Here is a 16900-nt window from a genome sequence, read left to right as displayed (position 1 = left end):
TGTAATAGTTGCCATGGTAACAGACTCTGATGTTATATAGAAATATGTATGTGGTATGTATACGTGTGTGTATTATAAATATGTACCATAGATAATTATGCCATCATTCCAAGAGCACATCTCAGAAGACTTAGCTCTCAAGGAACCCTAACTAAAAGTGCAGACATCTTTCATGAGTGTAAAGATATGGTCACAAACTCGGTTCTCCCTTTCACTTGGGGAAAATGGGAGTCCTGAGGAAGGGGGAGATGCTGCCCGCTCTCTTCTGCCTGAGGGCAGAGTCACCCATGCCCAGGGTCCTGCTCCATGGACCTTTTTCTTCTCCCCAATCCCTTCCCCATCAACTTTTTAAACACACAAAATCTAGACAAAATGAAAACCAAGACCAAACTCCAGGGGGAGATGTTTTTCCAAAAGACATTATAACAAGAAGACTGAGGGATGCATTGAGAAAGGAGCGGGAAACGGTGAGATGATTTGTTCCATTTGTGTTGGTGAGAGAAGGGAATTCATAAAGGAAAATACATACATATGTACCATTTGAGCGAGGCATTCACACACCTCTCAGTAATTATTTAAGGTAGATGGCGTCGTCTTCATTTTAGAGATAAGGAAGCTGTGGCTCAGAGTGGGTGACTAAAAATTGTCGTGAAGGTTAGACTGGTCGAAGTCTGTGCGGTCGAAGTCTGTGCTCTCTGTACAAGTCACCTTACCATCCTGAGGCCTTCTGTAGTGCAAAGCAGCAGAGCCATAAGCCCACTCCTTCCCGAGTAATTAACATCACACCTGGTCTCCCATTCGGTGGCAGCTGGGGCAATGCAATGATGTACCTTATGCTGCAGACGACTTTGGTGGTAAACCAAGACCAAACCTGGTTGCAGGGGAGAAGAGCACGGCCACCTCTATCAGTAGGTGTTATTTTCAGCTTCATGGAACAACAACAACAATACAACTACAGCGGCCTATCTAAATAGAGGCTTATTTTTCATAAATCACCACAAATCCAGAGACAGTCAAGCTGAGGCTAGTATGGAGGCTCCACAATGCTTTCAGGGACTCAGCAGTTAAGCAGTTGCTTATCTTTCCACTGTGCCACCCTTAGCGTGAGGCTATAATCTTCCTGCTCGTAAGACAGCTGCTGCCCCACTGGGCATCACGGCTACGTTCCACGCGGGAGGAAGAAGACTGAATAAAGGGCAATTGTATGAGCCAGTTGAGTTTCTCTCTCTCTCTCTCTCTTTCTGTAGAAAAATATCACTATTCCAATATTGGATGCCATACTTTATGCTTTGACTCATATTGTTTCCTTAATATTAACCAGCAAAGTGTCAAATGACCTCTGGGAACTGTGCAAAATATGGAATGCTTCACAAATATGCATGTCATCCCTGAGCAAGGGCAATGCTAATCTTCTCTGTATTGTTCCAATTATAGCCTATGTGCTACCAAAGCCAGCACAAGCCTGAAACTTTATAAAGATAAACAATAATTTTTCAGGAAGCCCTACCCAAATGACTGTGCTTACTTCTATGTCATTGGCCGGCCTTGTGTCATATGGCCACTCCACAGAGGCAAGGAAGTCTATGGAAGTGAGTCATTTTAACTGAGCCTAATGTTGCCCTCAGTAAAATGGGGGTTCTGTTAGTGAAAAATGGTTATTGGGTAGGCAATGAGCAATGGTCATCTTCTGTGATAGATATTTCCCTGTGACGTCATCAAGAATACACACTGATGTAGAGAAAGAGACCCTTTGTATCAGGGAAGAACATTAAGTGCATTTCTGGCACATGGTTAAACACCAGCAGGGACCTTATTCGCTTTCTTGCTATTTCTTGAATCTTCAGTTTCTCCTCCTCTATTTACTCTTTCTAAGTTGGAGTGCTGACTAGCTTGCTGCCTTATTGGTATTTAACGGCTGGTTTGTTGGCTTGGTGTCTGTACACCCTCATAAGATGGTGGCAGTGTTCACAGTTTTAGCAAGTGGGTTTTGCAGAAGCTGTGCAGTAGAGTGGTCAAGAGCTAAGGATTCACACAGAACTGGGTTAAACTCGACCTTCACTTCTTGTAACCTGTGAGACTCTGAGCAAGTTCCTTAGCTTCCCTAAGCCTTCGTGTCCTCATCTGATAAACTAGGACAAAAAAGGCACCTTCTTCAGAGGGTTTCTGTGAGGAGGAAATGAGTCAATGGGCATAAAGCACCTAGAGGAACATCTGACACATGGCAACCATTTGACCAATGTTAACTATTATTACTATTGCTATTTATCAATAGCTGTCAAATCACAGATCTGCCATTTTCTCGGGCAAGTTACTAAAAGTCTTTGATCCTCAGTTTCGTTATGTGGAAAATGGTTACTGGGTGATGTCAGAGATGGTAAGTATGTAAAGTACCTGTTAAAGTGACTGGTAAATAGGAATGGTAAACACTACTAGTTGCCTGTCAGTATCCATTCCCCTTCTCCCTTCTTATCAGAATTTCATTTTGTTCAGGATGGTGATATGCTCTGCTAAAATTATTCCCTTCTTCAAATCTCTTGCAGCTTGGGGATGACAAAGTTCTGGCCAATATAATGTAACTGGAATTCCCTGGAAAGAGAGATTGCTTTCCTGAATTAAAAGGCAAAACCTTATTTTGTGAAGGCCCTTTGCTCTCTCTCCTTCCTCATTGTGTGCCTGGAGGTGCTATAGCCATCTTGGAAGCATGAGGCCAAGGGCCACCAACTAATGATGACAGAGCAGGACAATAGACTTTAGGTCCCTGAGACCATCATTGAGGCCCTACACCAGCTTTAGATTGCACAACTCTAGGTGTACTACAGGAGGAGAAACCAACTCTTAGAGATTCAAGCCAATATTCCTTGAGTTTTATTTTGTGTGCAGCCAAACACAATGCATGGTGACATAGGTTTTTGCAGTGTGGAAATTGTATTAACAATCGTCATCCTCCTCATCACCTCTATCTACGACGTGTCCCCAGGATATCCACATCTGTGTTGTGTTTTTATGGGCAATTACCAAATGGTTTGACCATGTTCCTGTGGAAGAAACTTAGTCTGCAGGAAATATTGATCAGGACTCTTCTAGGACCTTCAGTTCCCTGGAGGGAACTGGAAAAATCCTAACTGCCTCTAGGACTTGGGGAAAAGGACCAGGGAGTGGTCAGACCAAACCATAGAGTCCAGAGAGGACTTTCACTGTGGAGAGCCCTGTGCATGTGTTGAATCCCATGGAGCACCTCCAGGTCTACAGTCTGGAGATCTATGAGTTTATTATACCCAACTTCCTACAGGCATCTGGGTGACATTAAGAATATCTGCGATGGGGCTAAAGAGATCAATGCTGAGTGAAGGGTAATGTTGCAAAGATCATTTTGTGGATAATGGTAACCACCAATTATTAGGGATGGATGAGGAGTAACTATCTCCCACAACCTCCTCACCAGTTTATACTGAAAGTAAATCTCTGACCACATTTGGCGACACATAAAGGTATATACTAAGCATTTGTTAGGAAGCAGGTATGAAACAGTTCATACAACCTCTTCTATAAGTTTGATGAAATTCCGGCTCTTGGCCTTTTAGGTATTCTAACTATACCTGTGCATGCAATGTTCCCTTGAGGCAGAGAGGACCATATTCTAGAGCAGCGTTCAATTAACCTTGTAGTTAATTGAACTACTGGCAGACTGAGGACTGAGTCAATGGCGGGACACAGGACCATCTGGGAAACAATGTCCCTAATGGTACATGACCCAGGTTTTTCCAGATTCTTCTTCTGTTTATGCAAGCAGGGAGGGAGTTTCTAGAATATTTTATACAATCCATATATCTTTAGTATCACTACTTTCACCAGTTAACATCCCATTTCTAACACCCCTAATGCTAAGTCGTTAATTTTACCAGTGAAAACCCATTTTTAACATGCATTATGCTAATTAAGAATATTCTGGGGGCCAGCCTCATGGCATAGTGGTTAAGTTCGGTGTGCTCGGCTTTGGTGGCCTGGGTTTGTGAGTTTGGATCCCAGATGTGGACCTACACTTATCAGCCATGCTGTGGTGGCAACCCACATACAAAATAGAGGAAGACTGGCACAGATGTTAGCTCAGGGAGAATCTTCCTCAAGCAAAAAGAGGGAGATTGGCACAGATGTTAGTTCAGGGCGAATCTTCCTCAAGCAAAAAGAGAAATATTGGCAACAGATGTTAGCTCAGGGTGAAACTTCCTCAGGAAAAAAAAGGAAGAGTATTCTGGTATTGTTGGGAGATTAAGATAGCTGAATCTTTGCTGGGAAGCGCCTCTAGGGGGTGGGCTTATCTGATTAGAAGGCTACCTGATGACACCTAGAGTATGAATTTTTGGTTAGGGCAAATGACCACCCTTATGGTGTAGCTTAAGTTAACTGACTATGCATAACTTTATAGTTTCTATGAAGTATAAGAGGAAGTATAAATTACAGATGTCCTGCTAAGTAGCCCATGTAATTAATAAAGGGCAAAATCAGAACTAGACCGCGTGTCCTCCAACTCCCATATTTGGAAATCTTACATTATAGCATCCCAACTTGGCAATAATCCTACTAACAGTCCAAAATTGTTACCTAGTCTAAGTCAGCTTATTAATATCATCAAATGTTTTCCCACTTAGAGTGAAAACAGCAAATTTAGTTGCAGATATTTATCTTGGAGCATCATGTAAGTGGGGTGAGGCAGGATTAAAAAACAGAGCATCAGATAATGAAAGTTTGGATTTATAAGATGTGATCAAGTATAAAATAACAAAATTGTTGATTATTAGAAAATTAAGAGAAAACGATAAATGTTGACTGAAGTTCAAAGCCAACCTTGTCTATTATCATTGCTCCTCTATATTGACGCCGCCTTGTCTGTATTTTGCAGGCCTGCTCTGATTTCACAACCATTTATGTCCATCTCTTTGATAATTTCTTTTTTTATTAATAAGCATCCACTCTATGACTTCTAATTTATTTTTACACAGGAAATTATGGGGAACATGATTATGGAGTTCCAAATGTGATCACTGGTTTGTAGAGGTGTTGTTTATACTTTCATAGAAGCTACGACAGATTCTGCTGTGGGAATTCAGTGGTCATCTGAAGAAAGGAAGACGGTCTACACTGCCATTCCCACGCTTCTCCAGAGGCCAGGCTCGCCACCGCTCACCCAGAGGGGAAACCCTCTGATTCCTGCCCTTGCTCCATGGCTTTCTGTGTTTAGTCCTCTCTGGCTATTCTGAAGGAAAATCATTCTCAACTCTGCTCGTTTGTTCAGTCGTGTAGAGGCGAAGGCTGGAGATTGCAACACAGCGGGTTGAGAAGATCTCATTGAGCCGGAGGGTGCAGTTCAGTAAGAATGAGCACTGATTGAAGCCAGAACTGTGATGAATCTGTTGGATTTCTTGAGGGAGTGATGAAGGATGGGTAGACTTAATTTCCACCTAAAGAAACTGGTACTTTTTTTCCCCGAAACAATGGTATATTGATATCTCATACTTGATCTATCTGTGAAACAAAGATAACTTTTTAGCCTCCTTTGTAGAAAGGACAAAATAAAGGCTCCAATAAGAGGCTTAGCTACACACCAAATGTTAAGTCAGTTCTTGAGGATAATCTCCCGAAGTCCTCATTGCTGCTCTTCTGGGAATTAAGGACCTCTGGGCCTGCCTTGAAACTCTCCACTGGGAATATCATATAGCTTCTAAATTCTGTGCAATTACACTTCTTGGAAAGGAGGAGGCTGGGAAATTGTAGACCACTGAGTCAATAGATTAAAAGAAAAAGCAAAAACAGCTAGTAAGTAAATGGGTTAAATGGTTAAGTGGTGGCCTTTTCTCTGTTAAACCTAATATCAAAGGATGAATGCCATCATAAGGAGTTCAAAAGTATCCAGAGCTTGAAACTGCTTTGGAAAAACCAAGCCGATTTAACTCATATAATTACTGTGGATTCATTGAAGTCCGAACAGCAAAGTATTTAAAGCACTGGCAGGAGATATTAAATCTCCCTTCTGAGACTAGGATTGAAAAAAGTTAGGACACCTCATTTGTTTACATTAAAGCAGAGTTGGGCCTGATCGGTATTTGAGATATTTCTTTCCCAATTTTGGGCAGCATTAGATTTTGGCTAGTGAAATATAAATGAACATCAATTGTACATGACAGCTACTGATCCAAACCACTTAAAATTCCCTGAATGTCCCTTTCTGTCTTAGCCTGGCTGCCAGAGTCTCATCATCAAAGTCAGCAGAGCCAACCAGAGGCCGCTCTGTGGCGGCTGCCTCAGCCATGAGGGGTTAGAGAGACAGCTGTTTGTCTTGTGAGGACAGGAATCACTCTCAGGGACCTTACGACATTTCATGCCAGGTTGCAGTATCCCAAGTCACTCTGCATTTTGCTCCGAGGTCAGGCAGCTCAGAGACTTGTTGCTGCCTCTGTTTCAGTGGAAATCAAATCCACTTCAGTCACCACTTCCTCCGGCCTCAGGGTGAGACCAAAGAGGTTAAGAGAAGCATACAAGCATCAAGTATTAAAGCCACGATGATAACGATGGCCAGTTTACCTAGTAAACATTTTAGTTCATGATTTGGAAAACGGATAAAGACTAAAAAACATTAACTATCCTTCAGTTAGTCCTTGGAGGGAAATTTAATCATGGTTAGTTCTTGGCCATTACATTGGGTTCACTGAAGCAACTTTCTGGGCCAAAGTAAACAGTTCATTATGTACAAGCTAATCCAAAAGATAAGGTTGATTTGGTTTTTTGGAATCAAGGTCCTTATCTTTCCATTAGTCTAGTTTAAGAATATGGTAACCAGATTCACCTAAGACGCCAAACTCTCTCCAACATCCTCCTCTGCCTATCCAGGCTTGATTTCAAGATCTTATCTAAGAGATCTATTAGAACAAAGAGCCCACTAATTAAGCTGCTAACCCCAAGACTATGCTGTCAGCCTGGGGGCACTTGTTTTATTCCATCAATTTGAGAGCTGCTCCTTTATCTCCAGTGATAATTGGTGTGTTAAGTCTATCTCTACCCTCTTAATATGGGAGGAGATATCACAATTTACTCTAATTTGAACTCAATTTTATACCACAGTTTAGACTGGCTAGTCCAACATATTTCTTTGTTAGTGATCATGAAGAAGCATCTTTTACGGTGTTTTGGAAGACTGCTCTGTCTTTATCTATATACCCATGCAAATGTTTTGTGTTTAGCTAAAGTTGTAGCTGATAGAACCAAAAGGCTTAGCAGATTTTGGATTGATTCTCCTCTCCACAGCCCAGTCAGCTCTTTGCTATATGAATTGAGCATGAAAGGTCACAGTGAATCAATCCTGGCCTGGGTTTGCAAAAACGTGAATAGAAGGTAGTCAGTCATGGTAGCTCCCTTTTGTGAGAAGGTTATTAAAGTTCACTGGAAAACAATTTCCCCAATCTCACATTTATAATTGAATACTGCTGTTGTGAGGTTTCAATGAGATGAAGTATGTGAAAGTGCTTTGTAAACTCTCTAAAATAAAAAATCTGAAAGAACAGTCACATAGCTATTAACTGTGGTTCATGCTGAAGAATGGGATTCCGGGGGCAACGTCACTGTCTCAGGTACACATTTCTCTAATGTTTGAATTTTTAAAGCTACAATTATGTATGACATAAAAATCAGCAAAATATATAAGAAGCTTTCCTTTTTTAAGTATTTTCCACAGGAAAGGTTTTCAAATGACTAAAATAGGGGTAATTACCAACAGTTTTTCAAGGGAAAAAATCAAATATCATATATGTAGTCAAGAATACGAAAAATGAAGCTAGATTTTTCCAGAATCATAACATATTCTGTAGGTATAATTTGAAGATTGTTTTTTTAGAAATTTTGGGATGAAATCTTACTTTCCTTCAGCTGTGTATAAAAACAACACAATCATGAATATTCTGTGGTCTGTGTTTGAGAATTGAACATTAGGCCGTACCGGGTCACCCAGAGGATTGTCCCACGGTTCAATGTAAATGAGGAGAAATTTAGAAACTGAAATCCCAGACACACCATGGGGATTAAAGGGGGCACCCTCATGAAGGGGCAAACACCCCACCCCTTGTCCCTTCTCTCAGAAGCCCTCACCCTGATGTCCCCTTGTTCTTCAGTGTTCTCATTCTGGCCTCCAGACATCCAGGCCTCCTTTGGACTACAGAGTCAGCAGATCCGAGTTCCAATTCTAGCTCCGCCGTTCATTAGCTGTTTGAAGCTGGGTCCGTGCTCTAAAGCTTATTGAGCCTCGTCTCTTAAATACAGGTCTCTGAGGATCAAATGAGACTGATAACAAAAGCAGCCCAGAAAGTGCACATCCACAAACAAAATAAGATGGAATATTATTTATTTGCTTTCCATACTGCCTTGCCTGTGTCAACATTAGTGCAGCTGACACCCCATGGCCCCAGGGCCTTGTTTTCCTGCAGTTAATCTGATAGTAAACTCCGCTGACGTGTAGGAGGTGCTAATGAGTTAGCTTCGTACCCTTCTCAGGTAATACATTTACACTCAGAAGGAACTAACGGGAGCTTTTCCTACGTAGGTTTGGGAAGGGGAAGAGATGGTGGGAAATGCGTCTACATTTAGTGCCTTCCCAGCATGCCAGGCACTCTGATGGGAGCACCATAGTCATTGTTTTGAAAACGTATGAGGTGTGCACCGTGCCAGATTTCACAACCAGCGTTGGCTGTCTGTAGGTGGATCAATTCATTAGGGAAACTTATAATGGGATCAAAGCGGGAAAGGACATCACGCTTTGGAACTTGCATTTTAGGAAACAAGCTGTCTCTTGCAGTTGAACTGAGTTCTTTGGAGCTTTGTTCGTCTTAATAATGGGTAATCAGGATTATAAGAATGTGTGTGCAATCCAAGGCTAATGACAGTGCTGGAGGGGATACAAAAAGAAAGGGACTTTCTCTTTCTCTCTCTCTTTTAGTGAAAAAAAAAAACAAGAAAGAATGAAAGAAAGAATAGTGTAGTGAGCCTCCATTTGGCGATTTGATTCAGAGTCCACATTTGTCAAGATTGCCCCTCACTTGTTTCATCTACCCCCTCCTTCTTATTCTGAAATACATGACAGCAAATTAATGACTGTTATTTCAGCCCTTCAAAACAATGCTGAAAAATGGTCATTTTTCTTTAAGGAAGACCTTTCCTCACTGACCAGGGCTAACTGATTGCTCTGAAATACAGTTCACACAGGAAAGGTAGGTTCCATTCTTAATTTTCCCCTTTAATTGCCAGTTGTCAGAGTGAAGTATTGCATACTGGTTACCTCCAGTGGTGACCAAGGAGGCTGTGTGTGTGTGTGTATGTGGTTTTGATTTTGCTCTTTTTTGCTGTGGCCACCCCTCTTTGTTTGTGTCCCATTACAGACTCACAGGTTTTATTACTCAGTGTTGTCGCAGGTGTTGTGAGTGCCCAGCCCATTCCACCTCACCACTCTCCATTCATGAAGATGGAGACGGCAAGTACCTGCACTCCACCAGAGAGTTGTGCCTCGTCTCATGCACAGGGCAGGTGGAAAGTGCCAGAGAATTGACACTGAGGAGAGTAGTCCTCAGTCAGTGACATAGGAGGACAGGTCCAAGGTGAGTCCCACACCGTTTCCCAGGGGTCCCAGCAGTGTTACCCTCTCCAGTAACCTGCTTATTAACATACCTTGTATTGGCTTTCTACTCTTTCCTGTCTTGCTGTCCCACTCTGTGACCCCTCTCCCCTGGAATCCTTCCCCATAAACCACATGCACTCAAATCCTTGTCTCAGGATCTGCTTCTGGGGGAACCCAGCCTAAGAAAGTTGATACCAAGAGTAGTTACAGGACGCAGACACTCAGAATGGGATACTGACAGGATAGATGGTTAGCCCCCATTACTAAGAAGTGAGGCAATGATTACCGCTTTCAAGGCGTAGCATCAAAGTTTCTTAGATTTCACCTATGGTGGATTGATGGGAGGAACATGTGGAGGGGGATGTATTGGCTTATGCAACAGCTCCAATGCTTGAAAGATATGGAGCAGGGATAGTTATGAAGATTGGGGAATTAGTTGGCTGTCATTAACATCCACAGGACGGAAGAAAATAAAAGATTTAGGTCAACAATCTATAAACTCATGGCCTGGTATGAACACAAGAATGCCTCAGTGGCAGTGCTTAAGAGAGCCTCATCTGCATCCAGAAGGCTGTGCTAATAATCAGATCAATGATTTAAATGTAAGAGTGGTGGAAATACAAAGAGGCTAAATTCACAGCTCTAGTGTCTCCTGCACTAAACTTAGGGCACTGAGACCCAGGATGGGGACTTCTGGGCAGATATGCTTGAGCACTGTCAACCTCCAGATTCCTCTGACTCCTGGACCAGCATGGGTGATCCTTTTCCCTTAGCTAGAGGGAAGTAACCTTCTATTTTCTGAAGACTAGGCAAGATCCTTACCGAGATAAATGACTTCAAGATGTGTTGGTCCTCCTTAAGATCTCTACCCCTTCCCAACTTCCTTCATTGCTTCTAGACCTGTGTTGTCTGATCCAATAGCCACCAGCCACACACAACTATAAACCAATTAAAATCAAATGAAAGCAAGAATTCTTTTGCTCAGCCACACTAGCCATGTTTCAAGTTCTCAGAAACCACAGGTGTGTAGTGGCTACCAAGTTGGTCAGTGCAGATTATACATTTCTGTCAACACAAAGGTCTATTGGACAGAGCTGATCTAGACCAGGGATTGGCAAACCTTCTTCTTCTTTTTTTTTTTTTTTAAGATTTTATTTATTTATTTTTTCCCCCCAAATCCCCAGTAGATAGTTGTATGTCATAGCTGCACATCCTTCTAGTTGCTGTATGTGGGACACGGCCTCAGCGTGGCCGGAGAAGCGGTGTGTCAGTGCGTGCCCGGGATCCGAACCCGGGCCGCCAGCAGCAGAGCGCACGCACTTAACCGCTAAGCCACGGGGCCAGCCCAGGCAAACTTTCTTTTAAAGGGTCAGATAGTAAATATTTCAGGCTTTGTATGCTGTATGGTCCCTGTTTCTACTACTTGAATTTGTCAGACAATCTTTTAAAAATTTTAGCCATTCTTGTGTTTGTATAATAGTCTCCTATTGTGGTTTTGATTTTCAATTACCTGTTGAAAGATGATATTGATTCTCTTTTCATATGCTTATTGGCCACTTGGACATCTCCTTTAGTGAAGTGCCTATTAAGTGTTTTTCCCATTGTTTTATTGGATATTTGTCTTTTTCTTATTGGTTTGTAGTTCTTTATATATTCTTGATATGAATCCTTTGTCAGATATGTATATTGCAAATATTTTCTCATAGACTTGGGCTTCCATTTTTTACTTTCTTAAACATTTATTTTGATGAGAAGTTTTTAATTTTGATGAAGTCCAATTATTTTTTTTCTTTTGTGGTTAGTGCTTTTTGCATTTGGCCCAAGAAATCTTCCTTCATGCTAAGGTCACAGTGATATTTTCCTATGTTTTCCTTTAGAAACTTTATAGCTTATGTCCTCTCATTTAGGTCTATGATCCATCCCAAATTAATTTACATGTATAGTATGAGTTAGCATTCAAGGTTCACTTTGTCCCCGTAGAGATACTCCATTACTTCAGCATCATACATTGAAAAGACCTTTCTTCCTCATTGGGAAGTGCATTGGGGCTTTTGTTGAAAATCAAAATAATTGAATACATGTGGGTCTATTTCTGGACTTTCTATTCTGTTCTATAGATTTATTTGTCTATCTATATCCAAACACCACACTGTCATAATTGTATAGCTTTACAGGAAGTTTTAAAATCTGACAGTGTGAATACTCAGAATTTCTTCATCTTTAAGATTGTCTTGGCCCTTCAAAGTCCTTTGCATTTTCACACAAATTTAAAAATCAGCCTATCGAGGTATATAAGTAACTCTTGCTGGGATTTTGACTGAGGTTATATAAAATCTGTAGATCCATTTGGCAATTTTACTAGATTGTTTTAATAGCTTGTTTTTAGATTCTCTTTGATGCTTTATGTATGTAATCATATCATATACAAGGACAGTTTTACATCTTTCTAATATATATGCATATATTTTTTCTCGCTTTATAACATTGGCTAAGACCTCAATTTTAAAGTAGGATAAAAATAGAGATAGTGAAAATTATTGCCTTGAGCCTGATTTTATCAGATTTGTCAACCTGTAAAGGAATCTCCAACTAATATCATACTTAATGTTAAAATATTGAATGCTTTCCCAAACATAGGGGCAAAGTGTGCTGGGCCCCACTCAAAACTAACAGCCTTCTGAGTCATCCAGTAAATAGGTTGGAGCAATAGTCCCAAATGTGACATATGCTGTTTATGTTTCCACTGCTAGTTAGGATGTAGAAGACTTGGACAGATCATTGTTCTGGAGGAAGGGAAGGATTAAAAATTGGACTTAATGAAGTAATATATATATTTTTAGTAGATTAATTTTTTAGAGAAGTTTTAAGTTCATGGCAAAATTGAGCAGAAAGTACAGAAAGTTCCCAAATACCTCCTGTACTTCTGGCACACACGCACACACGTCTCCCACACACACACATCCCCCACCACTGTCAATATCCAGCACCAGAGTGGTACATTTGTTACAATCAATGAACCTACATTGAAACATCACTATTACCCCAAATCCATAGTTTACATTAGGATGCATTCTTAGTGTTATGTATTCTATGGATTTTAATAAATATGTAATGACACGCACCCACCACTGTAGTAACGTACAAAATAGTTTCACTGCCCTAAACATCCTCCGGGTTCTGTCTATTAATCCCTCCCTCCCCGCTAACCCCTGGCACTCCTGATCTTCTTATTGACTCCACGGTTTTACATTTTCCAGAATATCATATAGTGGGAATTATACAGTATGTAGTCTTTTCAGATTGGCTTCTTTTACATAGTAATATACATTATTAAAGTTTCCTCCATGTGTTTTTATAGCTTGATAGGTCATTTCTTTTTAGTATTGAATAACATTCCACTGTCTGGATGTACCACAGTTTATTTATTAGTTCACTTACTGAGGACATCTTGGTTGCTTCCAAGTTTGGGCAATAATGAATAAAGATGCTATAAACATCTGTGTGTAGGTTTTTATATGAACATAAGTTTTCAACTCATTTGGGTAAATACCAAGGAGCACAATTGCTGAATTGTATGCTAAGAGTATGTTTACTTTTGTATGAAACCACCAAACTGTCTTCCAAAGTGGCTGTATCATTTTGCAATCTCATCAGCAGTGATGAGAGTTCCTGTTGCTCACGGGAACTCATATCCTAACCAGTGTTTGGATTTGTCAGTGTTCCAGATTTTGACCACTCTAATAGGTGTGTGGTAGTATCTCATTGTTGTTTTAATTTGCATTTTCCTGATGACATATGACGTGGAACATCTTTTTGTATGCTTATTTGCCATCTGTATATCTTTTTTGGTGAGGTGTCTGTTAAGGTCTTTGGCTCATTTTTTAATCGAGTTGTCTGTTTTCTTGTTGTTGAGTTTTAAGAGTTCTTTGTATATTTTGGATAACAGTCTTTTTTCAGATGAGTCTTTTGCAAATATTTTTTCCCAATCCATGGCTTGTCTTCTCATTTTCTTGACAGTGTCTTTTGCAGAGTGGAAGTTTTCAATTTTAATAAAGTCCAGCTTATCAATTATTTATTTCATGGATCATGCCTTTGTTGTCGTATCTAAAAAATTATCACCATACCTAAGGTGGCCTAGATTTTCTCCTGTGCTGTCTTCCAGGGGTTTACAGTTTTGCGTTTTACATTTAGGTCTGTGATCCATTTTGATTAATTTTTGTGGAGGGTGCAGGTCTGTGTCTAGATTCTTTATTTTGCATGTGGATGTCCACTTGCTTCAGCATCATTTGTTGAAAAGACTATCTTTTCTTCAAGGTCATGTGTTTTAAAAACATATTGGAGTGCTGACAATGTAAATAAGGCTAAAGAAAGTAAATTCCAGAGACAGACAAGCCCTTCCTAGGTGGGCTGAGATTTCATCTACTTTTCACAACTCTGTGAAGTAGGGCAGGCTTATTAGACTACTTGCTCAAGTGACAGAGCTCAATTCCCACTGGTCCAGAGGAAATGCAAACATCACCAATGACCTGCTGTTTGCCAAAACCAACGGAAGCACTCTAGCCCTTATCTCATTGGCAGCATTTTGGCAATGTTATCTATAATCTGCTTGAAAATCCCCCGCCTCCTGTGACACTGATCTCGTCCTGCTTTCCCTCTCGACTTTTCTTCCCACTTCTCTTCTCCCATCCTCTTAGTTGCTGGTACTACCCGAGATGCAACCACAACAGTCTTCTCACCAGTGTCTTTCCTGGGTGATGACATTTCTCCCCTCCAGTGGCCCGAACCGATGCTAATGATTCCCCTGAATATTTGCTACCAATTCCAATATTTCTCCTAATTTCCTAGTGTGATCTCTACCTGAATTATCCCACAGCTCAAACCTAGCCTGTCCCAAACTGACCCCATCTTTTGTGTTGTCTGGTTTAGAGAACGAAACTACCTGAAAAGTTATCAAACCTGAAAGTTGGATATAATCTAACCTTCTCTCATTCCTGCTGCAAACAGTCACCGATTATCATCACTTCCACATTCTTAAATAATCTCCTATATCCATCCCTGCTATCCATTCTCACTGTTAACATCCCGTTCTAGATCTTTCTCACTTCTTGCCTGTTTGTTGAAACAATTCCTTAACTGCTCTGCTGTCTCTTGCCTGACTCCTCTCTAATCCGTCATCTGTCGTACTGTCAGGATGATCTTTCTAAAGCCACATTTGTTCAAGTGCTTCCCCTACTGAAACCCCTTCAACAGCATCCCACTGGCTTTGGGAAAAAGAAAATACATCTTTTAACATTGTTTCTGAACACAGTTAGTAGGTAGCCCCGACTCAGCTCTCTAACGTCACTTCTCAGGACTCCCATTTGCGTTTCCCTAAGTGAGTCCTGCTCTCCCTTACCTAAGAGACTTCTTGCACGCCATTGCTTCTTCCTGGGAATTAGGATGCTTCTCCTCATCATCCCTTATGTTATTTATTGTGCTTCCTTTAATTATATGTTGACGTCTGTCCTTCCCTGTTACACTGTGGGCACCTAAGGGGCAAGCACAGGTTGGCTTTAGCATCTCCAGCCTCCAATAGTTTGGTTGGCACTTACTTAATGGGTGAGTAAACGAAATCCCCTCTCCGGAGCTGAGTTCTGTGCTCTGATGACTGTGACTGCCTGCTCTGGTTTTCGTCTGGGGATTTTTATGCCTCCATGTGATGCCCAGCTCCCCCCTAGTCCTCTACTAGAGGCCTGGTTTCATCATATAAACAGTCTTGCTTTGGTTCCTATAGGATATTCTGTTTCACCCACTCCCTGACATCAGACCTCCTGTCTTTGAAGACCTAGGCATTGGCTGGTGGATTGGGCCTCTTTGTAGACAGCACTCCATTCCCTGTAATCTCCAGACCCAGTTTTTTCAAGCTTGGAGCTCCCTTAGCTGCAAGCTGAAAGTGTTAGACAGCGTCTGCCCAAAGAGCTATCCTCTGTCACTCATTGGCCTTCTGAGCCACCCTAACAGCAAGGAACTCTTTGGGCTCCAGCTGCCTAGAAATAGAAGAGCACCAAGATCATTATATCAAAGGTTTGGGAAGCTGGCACATATTTGGTAGAAATTGTTGGCATAAATTAAAGAGAAAATAAGGTGGCTTTACAATTGGCAAATGGAAAAACCTAACGCCCATGTACTTCTGCCACCAGGAAGATGGGAGCAAGGAATAAAGAAGCAACATAGAAAACAATAAGCAGTGGAGAAATATAGGAGCCAAGAAACTTTATCCCATTCTAGGCTATGCCTACAAGTTACTTTGGGGTTGTTGTTTGTGGGGTACTCACAGATGTCTGAATCCTGGTGTGAAGCTCAGGCCCCTCTGAGAATGACGTGTGAGGAGCTCCAGGTCTCTAGTGAGTGGAGGCGGAGCAGAGGGGTGAGATGGGCGAGGGGAGAGAGCAGGTGGAGAGTGGGCTCTGCAGTTGGATGCCTGTGTCTGCACGCGGGTTCCACTGCTTCTGGGACAAATCTTTAACTTCTCTGTGCCCGAGTTTTCTCATGTCCTCATCGGGGATATACTCATATCTCAGAATATAGTCAGGGCTACATAGAACAGCTGGTATAGGGTGCCCAGTACACGGAGAGCAGTCAAGGTCATGTGATGATGCTGTGATTGTTATTTGCCTTCTTGGGCCAACATTCTGAGCGCTGAGTTGACTCAAGAAAAATTGGCAAGGATTTGGATGAACCTGCTTTAGACTGCAGGACTGGGTGGTTTATTCCATCCCAGCTAACAGTTCCTCTCATCCTCTGCAAGGTAGTCCTGGCCTGTGTGCTCTCAGATCCACCTATATTGCAGTGGGCCCAACCCCTGACGCTGGGGTCCCAGGCCCCATGTCCGCTGCCTTCTGCTTCATTAGTGCGAGGCACTAGGAGAAGATCAGAGGGTGGAGGAAGGAAAGCCAGGATGTTTCCTGCTCCCCGTCTGCCCGAGGAGGTGTCTCTGGCAGTTGCTGAGGCTCTTCTCTGGCTCCAGCTCTCACTGGACAAGACTGTCATGGCTCCAGCTTCCCCCAAGCTCCGGTGACTCTGCTGATCCTGTTGCCCTCCTCTCGAGGTGACAGTGGCTTCCTCTTCTGTCTAACCCCTGAGTTGCTTACCTGTTTGAATCCTGTTTGAATTCTCATTCTTCCATTACCTATGCGACCAATCACTTGTATTAAATTCCCTCTTTTTAAATACAGAGTGGTTTCTGTTTTCTGGTTTGGATTCTGAGCA

The 16900-nt window shown here is 41.7% G+C and overlaps 1 non-coding gene across 1 annotated transcript; it reads right to left on the bottom strand.

Annotated features, from left to right (window-relative positions):
* Positions 1-1351: 1351 nt before the first annotated feature.
* LOC147916357 (U6 spliceosomal RNA) lies at positions 1352-1458 on the bottom strand. The gene has a single exon (XR_015553286.1). It is a non-coding gene; the product is annotated as a U6 spliceosomal RNA (small nuclear RNA).
* Positions 1459-16900: the final 15442 nt, after the last annotated feature.

Source organism: Ceratotherium simum, chromosome 9 (assembly GCF_057802395.1).
Source record: "Ceratotherium simum simum isolate JZ-2026a chromosome 9, ASM5780239v1, whole genome shotgun sequence".
NCBI classification, from domain to species: domain Eukaryota; kingdom Metazoa; phylum Chordata; class Mammalia; order Perissodactyla; family Rhinocerotidae; genus Ceratotherium; species Ceratotherium simum.
This window is presented reverse-complemented; position numbering and strand designations above follow the sequence as displayed.